Below are 11,170 nucleotides of genomic sequence, written 5' to 3'. Positions count from 1 at the left end.
GAGACTCTCAGAGAGCGTCCACCTTGCTGCGCGGCTAGGCTCCGCCCCCCCCCCATGTTTTAGCTGTTGATCTCCTCCATTTTCTTTGGTCATGCCTTCTACTATACACATATTGGGCGGGTGTAGCTTCAGTCCTATCAGTTGTCTCCAGTCTTAATCAATGGAACACACCTGCACAATGTCTACTAGGATTATATCCTAGCCCTTAGAGTTCCTTGACCATGCTCAGGTTTGCTAATCTGGCCTTATTGTTGGCGTAGAGGGATATGACCCAGCAATGGTAATCTCCAAGAGCCCCCAGAATTGAAAACTGGTAAACAGAGGTGCAGAGTTGAGGCTTGGCTGAAAGTGTGGCTATCCGTAGGAAAGCACTAAGGGGTTTATGCAAAAACCCCATCTTGCTCATAAGGGATGGTATGCTGGAAGGATTTAAAGCACTAGACTATGCTACACTTGTAGTAACACATGAGTCAAGTCAAGTCAAGTCAAAGAATTTATATAGCGCACTACATACCCAGAGGGTCTCAAGGCGCTTAGGGAGGGGAGGAGGATTACTTGTCAAATATCCACGTTTTAAGTTGCTTTCTGAATGCTAGGTGGTTCTGGGTAAGGCGAAGGTAAGTGGGGAGTGAGTTCCATGTTTTAGCAGCCAGGTAAGAGAAGGATCTGCCTCCCATGGTGGTCTTGTTGATGCGAGGTACAGTGGCGAGGGCTTGGCTGGAAGAACGTAGTTGGCGGGAGGGGGTGTAGAAGGACAGTCGTGAGTTGAGGCATTCTGGTCCGATGTCGTAGAGTGATTTGTGTGCGTGGGTTAGCAGTCGGAAAGTGATCCTCTTATTGACGGGTAGCCAGTGGAGGTCTTTCAGGTGACCAGAGATGTGTTCGTTGCGCGGGATGTCTAATATGATCCTGGCTGAGGCGTTTTGGATTCGTTGGAGTTTCTTCTGGAGTTTAGCGGTAGTACCTGCGTAGAGGGTGTTTCCGTAGTCCAGTCGGCTCGTGACCAGAGCATGGGTGACTGTTTTTCTGGTTTCGGTGGGGATCCAGCGAAATGTTTTTTTGAGCATGCGAAGAATGTTGAAGCAGGATGAGGATACGGCGCTGACTTGTCTGTTCATTGAAAGTGAAGAATCCAGGATAACGCCTAGGTTCCGTGCGTGGTCTGTCGGGATGGGTGCTTTTCCAAGGGCTTCCGGCCACCAAGAGTCGTCCCATGCAGAGGGGGATGTACCTAAGATGAGGACTTCTGTTTTATCTGAGTTCAGTTTCAGACGGCTGTGTTTCATCCATTCGGCAACTTCTTTCATTCCTTCGTGTAGGTTAGTTTTGGCGGTGCTGGGGTCATTGGTGAGAGAAAGGATCAGTTGAGTGTCATCCGCGTAAGAGATGATGTTGAGGTTGTGTTGGCGGGCGATGGCCGCGAGGGGGCTCATGTATACGTTGAAGAGGGTGGGACTGAGTGAGGATCCGTGTGGTACGCCACAGATGACTTCAGTGGCCTCGGACTTGAATGGTGGAAGGCGGACTCTCTGCGTTCTTCCGGTGAGGAACGAGGTGATCCATTCAAGTGCTTTTCCTTGTATTCCGATGTTTCTGAGGCGTTGTAAAAGGGTGCTGTGGCAGACTGTGTCGAAGGCTGCAGAGAGGTCGAGGAGGATGAGGGCGACTGTGTCTCCATTGTCCAGTAGAGTTCGAATGTCGTCTTTTGCTGCGATGAGGGCGGTCTCAGTGCTGTGTTTTGCTCGGAAGCCAGATTGTGAGGAGTCGAGGGATTTGTTGGCTTCGAGGAAAGCGGCGAGCTGGTTGTTGACAGCTTTCTCGATTACTTTGGCCGGGAATGGAAGGAGCGAAATGGGGCGGTAATTTTTGAGTTCGGTGGGGTCCGCTGTGGGTTTTTTCAGAAGGGCGGTGAGTTCAGCGTGTTTCCAGCTTTCCGGGAAGGTGGCGGAGTTGAAGGAGCAGTTGATGACGTCTCGGAGGTGCGGTGCTATGACGGAGTCTGCTTTGTTGAAGATGTGGTGAGGACATGGGTCTGTGGGGGATCCTGAGTGGATGGAGTTCATCAGGCGGATGGTGCCCTCAGTGGAGATTGGGTTCCAGTCGTTAAGGGTGTTCAAGGGGGGAGAATGTTCAGCATATGGTTGGGTGGGTTGGTCTCCGGGTTGGTTGTCGAAGCTGTTGTGGATGTCTGCAATTTTGTTGTGGAAGAATGAGGCTAGGGAGTCGCAGAGGGCTTGAGAGGGGGTGATGTCGTTGGAGTTGGCCGAGGGATTGGTAAATTCCTTGACGATGTTGAAAAGTTCCTTGCTGTTGTGGGCGTTGTTGTCAAGTCGATCCTTGAATGCTGTTTTCTTGGCCTTTCGGATTAGTTGGTGGTGTGTGCGGGTGGCGTTTTTGAAGGCGTCCTTGGTGCTAGTGGTTGGGTCTTTTTTCCAGGCCTTTTCAAGGGAGCGGCAGAGTTTCTTGGACTTCTTAAGATCATCGTTGAACCATGAGGCCTTCTTGCTGCCAGGTTTGCTTTGACGTTTTTTCAGTGGTGCTAAGGTGTCGGCGGTGTTGGATAACCATAGGGTGACCTGACTTTGTCAAGGGGAGAGTTGGGAAGAATGAGATAGTTTATTTGTAATGCCTAAAGAGGCACTTTGTGTCGTAATGCATTTTCCGATATATGCATTGATTATACCAGAACCCAATTAATATGCTTGATACATTCTGATTACAGCATTGATATGTGCATATACTCTATCATTTTCAGGGAAATGCAATAAAGTTTGTGTTAAAAAAAAGAAGGACATGTACTTTTAAGTTTTACATGTCATGGTAGTGAAAAACTCCTAAATTCGTTTTTCACTACTGAAAGGCTTATCTCTCCCATAGGATAACATTGGAGTTGCCTTATTACATTTTATAAGTGTAATTTCCAAATGGGAAGAGATGTCTCCTTCAAGTTTGGTGTCTCAGGAATCAAAATTTGAAATTGTAACATGGGGAAGTCAGATTTTAATTTGAGATTCTGAAATTCACCCTTTTAGAAAGCTGGCATTTTGTTGCTCTAGCCATTTGGTACCTGTTTCCAGTCTGATCACATGTTTAGGAAGGGTTACGTCTGGACTTTGTGTATTCCCCATAGACTGTCACACACAATGGGAACGTACGTATGACTGAATGGGCCATACTGGCAGGATGGGAGTGAGAAGCTGGACCCAGCTTCAATTACACCTGAATAGGCTGTATCCTATCCCCACACAAATGGCTGCATACCACCATGCAGTGAGTCTGAAGCCAGGGCAGGACATCTGGTTACTTCAAAGGATTGTCTCTGAAGTATTCCCCACTTCAAAGGCACCATTGTGTATACGTACTAGACCTCAGACGCCACCACTTCAGTACACTTCAGGACCTGTGGATACTCTGCCAGGAAGAAGGATGTAGTACTCTGTAAACTCTATTTGTATGTGTCCCTTTAAGTTTTAGAGATTCGGTAAATTCTGGAATGTTGGCTGTTTCCTAGTGACTGTAAGAAAGTTTATGCTTCACTGTGTTTGGAGCTGTGTCTGGTGGAGCCATTGGGTTTGATGACTCCACTATCCATGTAGACAGGAATAAAGCTTTCTTCACTACAAAATTATTGGTGATGATTTGGCTACATGGTAGGACTTACGCGTGCTCCAACCTTCGTGTCTATCAACTCCTAACAATGGACTTTCAAGCTCCTCAGCCGCTGCACACCGCTGTTAACTTCAAACAAGGTAGGGCATTGTATTCTTAAATGAGGTTCTGGCCGCCTTTTAACCGGGGTGAAATTTTGACATTTACGGTTACCCCGCAACTCCTGCTCCTGCTTTGCCTCTCGCTACGGCATCATCAGCATGTAAAGAGTTGCCTACCTCTGAACTTTTTGCAGCCCTCCATTCCATATTTTCTCCTCACATCCATCTGCTGGACTCATTGCCATCGTCCTCTCACGTTATACGTTATGCTTAACGTCAATGTGGCGTCATTCTAACAAGTTCGGAAGTTTTCCCATGCTCATACAGTACCTTGCATGTTTCGTCTCACACACTATCAGGCAAATCTTCATCGTTCATCTTCATACACGCAAGAGTGAGTGCTAGTAAGCTCGGGTTCTACCCACTAGACAATGGTGATATATACACCTCACAGAGCCAAAGCTGCTGATATCTGTGCTTGTTTACAAGATTACGGTGACGCACACGCCTCATACGTTTCTCCAAGTTTACCTAAGGTTGGTGATTTCTGTGCTCGCCTACTGCATTACTGTGATGTGCACACCTCCTATGTTTCTTCAAAATTATCAAAGTAGTTCATATTACTATTTTACTCATTGAAGTCAAATCTTAACATTACATGCTCATTTTCCGTTTACTGTTACACGATGATGTGCACACCCGAGTAATTTCTCACCATATATGCAACTGTTTCTTTTGTCACTGACCCTATCAAGCCTGCACTGTGTTGATTGCTATTTTGTTCTCAAAACTGCCTTGTGCATTTTGGGAGAGCTACAGCTTCCTTTTCAGTTCAACGCCTTCTGTTAACCCGGTTTTCAAGTAACTTTTCTCCTCCTTTCTTCTCAATGAAATGTGCACCATGCGATCGGTAAGGCCTCCTCCACCCACTTTCTTGGACTTTCCTGGAGAGCTACCTGTTAGGTGGGAAAATTGGCATGAAACATATCTGGGTGCTATTGCTGCCTCAAAATTCAGTGCTGACAAGAAGAAATGCTTGTTACTACATTTGTTAGATTTCGAAGGCAGATCCATTTTCAAGCATTATCCCCAATTAACGCAAGAACAGAGCAAGGGAACAGATGATTACCAAGAGACTGTTTTAAAACTCAAAGTCAGGTTCGATAATCAACCCAGAATAATGGTACTTAGACATAAATGTTTCAAAACCGATACAGAAGACATAAATGCTTATGTGTCAGCCTTACGTAGATGAGCATCTGATTGTAAATTTGAGAATTTCACTGATCAGCTGATTAGGGATCAGTTTGTGTGCCAGTGCAGGGATAAAAATATCAGACAAAAATTGTTAAATATGGCTGATCCATCGTCGGATGAGACTATGAAGGTGGCAAAGAGTAGAGAAATCTCGAGGGTCTCATTGAAGGAGCTAGATTTTTTTTTGGTTTTTATTGAAGTTTTTGTATTACAATGTACCATTTTAGACAGCAGACCTACACAGTTTAACAATCATTCATGTATGTTGCGGGCATCCGCAACAGTTACAAGGAGCACTGTCATATATTTTCTAGTCCACAAATCATTTTGTCGTATCCTGACCCACATGTTCATTACTGGTTTGTCGCGGTGTGTGGTAAGCCTGTGGAAGCCTGTGGTCTGCTGTGACTTATCTATTGTGTTACATGGTAGCGAGGGTTGGTGTATCGTCCCTTTCTCCATACTTATATGCCGACTCCTTTTGGAGAGCCTGATCATTTATTCTGCTCAGTTAAGCCGGCTTTGGAACTGCTGGTGGGAGCTTGTAACGGTGAAATGTGGGTAGGGAAACCTGGGGAGGGGGAGGGAAACATATAGTGCGGGCAACGGTGATCAGTCATGATGGGCTATGAGTTGACTAGCTACAGATCTGCTGGGTGAGCCCAGGGGCACCAAAGGGAGGAAGAGCGTCCATGGGGGTAGACTAGAATCCTAGGAGCACTGTCCATCTAACCCATCCATCCCACTTGCCGAGGTGCTACTCCGCTATATCAGGGGCCTGTATCATGGGAGATAGGGGGGGTATGAGGTGGGAGCTGCGATGCTTTGGGTGTTTTTCTTGTTGCCATCTCCTATTTGAAGTGGATTAATAATTGTGCCCATTCCATAGATACCGGATGTTTTCGTGTACCCTTTACTTCCTCCTCCCTCAGGGTCTCTTCCTCCGCTGCCCCCCATTTGTTTATTGCGCCTACCCAAGCTGCCTCCGGGGGCCCTGTTGGAGTTCTCCAATGCATGGCTATGCTTCTCTTCACCAGTAGGATGGCCAATGAAGCAAAATGCCATTGTAATTTTTCAGACTTCTTTTTCCGGTGAACACCCAAAGCACACACATCCCATGTGTTAATGTTTGAAAGATTGACTAATGTTCGGAGCGTTTGATGTATTTTGTTCCAGTATTGCTGTATGTTGGGACAATCCCAGAAGATGTGCCTAAAGTTCGCCTCACATGTTTGACAACGGGGGCATGTGAATCGTGTGTCGGGGTAATAACGGTGCAATTTATATGGCGTGAGATACGGGCGGTGCAGGACATTGAACTGTATGTTTTTGAATCTTGCATTTCTGGAGACCTTCTTGGGATATTCCAGTGCTTGGACCCATTCTTTATCAAGGAATGCCCGACCTACGTCGCTCTCCCACTTCTGTCCCAATCCGTCAAGGGGAATGTTAGTAAGCTCCCGGATCGCTTTGTAGTGCCAGGTAACTAAATGCCTGCCTGCTCCCATTCGCAGTATTGTGTGCAGCACCGGATGCATCGGGGGCTCTGCATCCCGAAGGTCCCAGTGTTGACGACCGCTGTCTAAGAGTTGCCTGTGCATTAAGAATTGTCCCTGTGGGAGGTCATACCACTTGACCATCTGTGCATACGTCTTCAGCTGTCCCTCATGGAACAGAGCCTCTACTTCTGTGACGTCATGATTGGTCCAAACCTGGAGGGCTCCCTCTGTATAATAGTTGTCTCGTCGGGGGAACCCCACGAGGGGAAGCAGCGTGGAGTACAATGGTCGTACCCTCGATATGGGGTGTATTCACATCATACATTTGCGGGCTATGGTAATGTGAGGACACAGACTCTATGGACGCACAATCGGGGCACTTTTCCCCTCACTGTTCTCCCGTTCTATGTTTGCAGAACGTCTTCGGGGAGTACGGCCCCTTTAATTCCTATGCCTGGGCCGGTCAGGTGATGGGGTCACGTGGTTCAGGCGTTGTGAAAACGGAAGACGCAGAAGAAGACAGCCGTTCGTTGGGACCTGCTTGTGAGGAGCAGACGCTGGTGACAACCTTTGAAGTGCGGCCGTGAAACAACGCGCCGCAGAAGAACCCGGAACCAGCTACTGCCGAAGAAACTTCACCGCAGGAGGGGAGAATGGACGACCGAAGAGGAGGGCAGCCAGACCCTAGCTGGCAACGCGCTGAAGCCTGCCACGGCCCAGGAGAAGGGTCGTGGCTCAACAAGGTACGGGGACGTCTCGGGCTGACGCCAGGAGGGAGCCGGGTTGAGGGGAAGGCTGGGGGCGGTACGGGTGAGCAAGAATAAAAGCCCGCTAATCGCCGCAAGAGCGCTTACACATTGGTGACGGTGGTGACTTTCCCTACACTTCCCCGGCACACCCGCGACACGGAAAGGAAGGAGAAACCCCTTCCTGACATTTCTTTTCTTTGTTTTTTTTTATTCCCCTGTGGTCCGGCGCAACACCCTGCGGAGCACCATCTGAGTCCAGCGACGGGAGGGGCTGCCACAAAACACGGAGGTGTCCCCAGTAATCCCTGGAAGGAAGGGGTCTACAACTCCCATAATCCCTTGTAACGAAGGACCAAGTATAGACTCTCTAGAAGCCTCTGGGACGAACATTCCCTGTTTATTCTCTGCATATTGTGTTTAGAGCCCCAATAAACGGTACTCTGTTGAAAGAACACCCTATCTTGTCCTGGTCTGCTTCTCGCCCACGTTACACGTGGTGTCAGAAGTGGGATCTTGGTTCGCCTCACGATGGAAAACTTAATCCAGCAACTAATCTGTGGGCAAGAAAAGCTGGAATGGGCAGTAGAAAAACAAATGACCTCTGCCCAAGCAGACCGGAAACTTATGAGAGACAGTCTGGCTAATCATGCAGACCAAATGCAGAAAGTAGCAGACGACAGGCGGGAGTTAACAACACAACTCCAAATAAGGGCAGGAACCGGGCCAAACGTATCTCTCCAAAAGTATGTGACAGGAGAAGACCCAGATGCCTTCCTTCTTAACTTCGAAAGGGCGGCAAGGGTATCTGGGTGGCCTGAAGCTAAATGGCCTTTCTTCTTAGCGCCCCTTCTTACTGGAGAAGCACAAGCCGCCTACCTGGTGGCTAATCCTAATGGCAATACTCTGTTTGCAGAAATAAAGGACTTGATATTGGATCATATGGGCATGGATGCGGAGGCATATAGGGTTCGGTTCAGGAAAGAACGCGGCAACACATCAGATAACCCCAAAACTCTGTATTTTAAGTTAAAAGCAGCAGCGGATAAGTGGCTAAGACCCCGTTCACAAACAAAGGACGAAATCATGGATATGATTTATTTAGAGCGGTTCTTAGAGGCCCTGCCATACCCATTCAAAGATGGGTGAAGCAACACAAACACCTAAGTCCTGAAGAGGGAGTAGAAATGGCCACCACGTTTTATAGGGCACAACCTAGGGCCTTACCATGGGACTCTGACAAATCCACAAAACCAATGGGAGGCCCAATAAAACCTGAAAAGAAACCCCTAAAGCCTCTGCGAGAAATAGTAAAGCCAAGAATACCCCGTTTAGAACCACCTCCCCTACGTAATCCACAGTGCTTTGAATGTGGAGAGTTGGGTCATATAGCACAAAACTGTCCCAGGAAGAAACCACCCGAAGAGCCGATGGACATTGGATGTATTCCCTGTTCCATTCTATATTCCGCGGAACTAGGACCCAGCTTCCACGTAAGTGAGGGTGTCACTAGACTCAGGATGCAAACAGTCAGTCATTCTCCCGTCCATTGTGTCACCTCTCCCTGATAAGGTCAAAGACTCTGAACCAATTAGGTGTGTCCCCGGGGATGTTAAGGTTTATCCAGTCATACAAGTCCCTGTCACTCTTCCCCAAGGTCAGACTATAGATATCAGGCTCTGGGTTGTTCCTAGTCTGCCCGAGCAAATGATAATAGGGCAAGACAATCCCTCATTCCTTAAAATGCTAAGAAACAAGTTGCAGAAAATCCCTTTCACATCTGTAGCACTACCTACTCTTCTAACCAAAGCTCCATGGGTCATAGATCGAAGCTTCAAGTATGCTCAGAAAAACGACACGACCTTACAATCAGCATGGGCTCAAGTTCAACAAACACCCAGTAGTTACCCTTCTTTTCAAACAAAAAACGACTTGTTATATCACATAGGGAAACAAGGGGATGATCCCCAGTTGTTGGTGCCTCAAGCTTTTTGGGAACAGGTTCTTTTTTTTGCTCATTCGCATCTGCTCGCGGGGCACAGAGGGGCCCAAAAGACGATGCAGATGTATTGCGACATTTTTATTGACCTGGCATATTTTCGCAAGTCACTCGTTTCTGCCAAGAATGCGAGATTTGCCAAAAAAAGAACCCGTACAGGCCACCAGCAGTTCCATTACAACCATTGCCGATTGCGGGCAACCCGTTCGAAAGGATCGGTATGGATCTCATTGGTCCTTTGCCACATACCAAGAAGGCACCCGTCTATGCTTTGGTCGTGGTTGACTATGCCACGAGATATCCGGAATCCTTCCCTTTACGCACTCCCACAACCCGCAACATTTCTGAGAAACTCCTGGAGCTCTTCTCACGGGTCGGTTTCCCTCAGGAAATACTTACCGATCAGGGTACTCCCTTTGTCTCTAAGCTAATGGGACAAATCTGTAAATCTTTGGATATTTCGCACATTAAAACATCTGTATATCATCCCCAGACGGATGGACTCTGTGAGCGGTACAACGCCACTTTGAAATTGACATTGAAGAAGCTTCTAACCGTCGAGGGTAAAGAATGGGACCTGCTTCTTCCTCTAGCCTTGTATGTAATCCGGAGCCAGGTTCAAACCAGTCTAGGGTGCTCCCCATTAAGCATGGGCGAATTTTGCGAATCTGGCGTTCGTGAATTTGCGTATTTGCGAACTTGAATCCGCAAAATCCGCGAATTCTCGCGAATTTGCAGATTGTTTTGGTTTTTTTGTGTTCGCAAGGTTTTTTGCCAGTTCGCTAGGGTTTTGTACCAGTTCGCAATTGCGAACTTACGTGTCGGCACGCAACGGTCGCGACTATGTTGTTTCTACGTCTGGTTCATCATCACAGGTTCACAGCACCCTCTGTTTCAACACTGCCACCCTCTGTTTCTCACATGCCACCCTCTGGTACATCAATGCCACCCTCTGATTCATCATCATCACTGTAGATTATGGGGGGGAAATGCAAGCACACCTGCCCTGCTTCAACTGACATGAATTAATTTGGGGTTGATTTATTAATGTGTCACTGTTTTAAAATTCCAGTCTGGCACCTGCTTCCTTATCTGTAATTTGCTTTCTGTTGCAGTGCAATTTTTTTTCCAGGACCTTTGTGGCCTACTTGTAGCTATTCTATGAGCCTGCTGTGAGGGTCAGAGCAGGGTCATACAATTGTTGCAACTAGCAACTGAACTCTGGAGGGGCCCCAGTCAGGAAGCACTACAGGGAATGGTTACTAATGATGAGTTTAAACTTTTGCACCTGCTGAGTGCTTTCAGTTTTGCAAAACTCGTTTTTCTGCAATTTCGCGGGATTCGCGGGGCGCGAACGTGCGCGAGATCGAATTCGGAAGCCGCGAATTCGTGCGAATATGCGATTCGTTTTTTTGCGGCGTGTTAGTTCACAAGGTTTTGTGTGTTTTAGCGAGCCGCTTGTAGCGCAACGGCGCGAAGTTACCCTCAGGGTCGTTCACGGGCGCGGCCATCTTGTTTGCATGACGTATTTCCGTTTCCGGGCGCGATGTGTAATCTCGCAAAGTGTGCGGCTCGCTAGTACAATTTCGCGTGTGTTTCCGAGGAAAATCTCGCGCGAACTTACCCACGTGGTCGTGAACGGGCGCGGCCATCTTGTTTCTCATTCATTGCTATGGTTCTGGGCATGCTTTTTGTATCCTCTCTGAATCTCTGCCATCCTTTGCTTGTTTGACTTTTTTTTAATCTATTTTATTTATTATCTTGAGGTACTGGGTTTTTCAGAACCGGTACTGATCCGGTAACCCAGCGGTGTCAGGGGCAACACCCAAAGACCTCGAGTACTTTCCTGATTCAGACCACAGAAACACGAGTCTTCTAGGTGAAGTCAAGATCGAATTTATTGGCTGCAACCAAGTAACAAGTGTCCTAGAAGTACAACAACACGGTGTGTATATTCTC

At 47.6% G+C, this 11,170-nt stretch overlaps 1 pseudogene; it reads left to right on the top strand.

The window, feature by feature from the left end:
• The first annotated feature begins 7,743 nt into the window (after positions 1-7,743).
• Positions 7,744-11,170, top strand: part of LOC147718488 (uncharacterized) — a 28,047-nt pseudogene continuing 24,620 nt past the window's right edge.

This window comes from Lissotriton vulgaris, chromosome 4_1, assembly GCF_964263255.1.
Source record: "Lissotriton vulgaris chromosome 4_1, aLisVul1.2, whole genome shotgun sequence".
In the NCBI taxonomy this organism is placed as follows: Eukaryota; Metazoa; Chordata; class Amphibia; order Caudata; family Salamandridae; genus Lissotriton; species Lissotriton vulgaris.
This window is presented reverse-complemented; position numbering and strand designations above follow the sequence as displayed.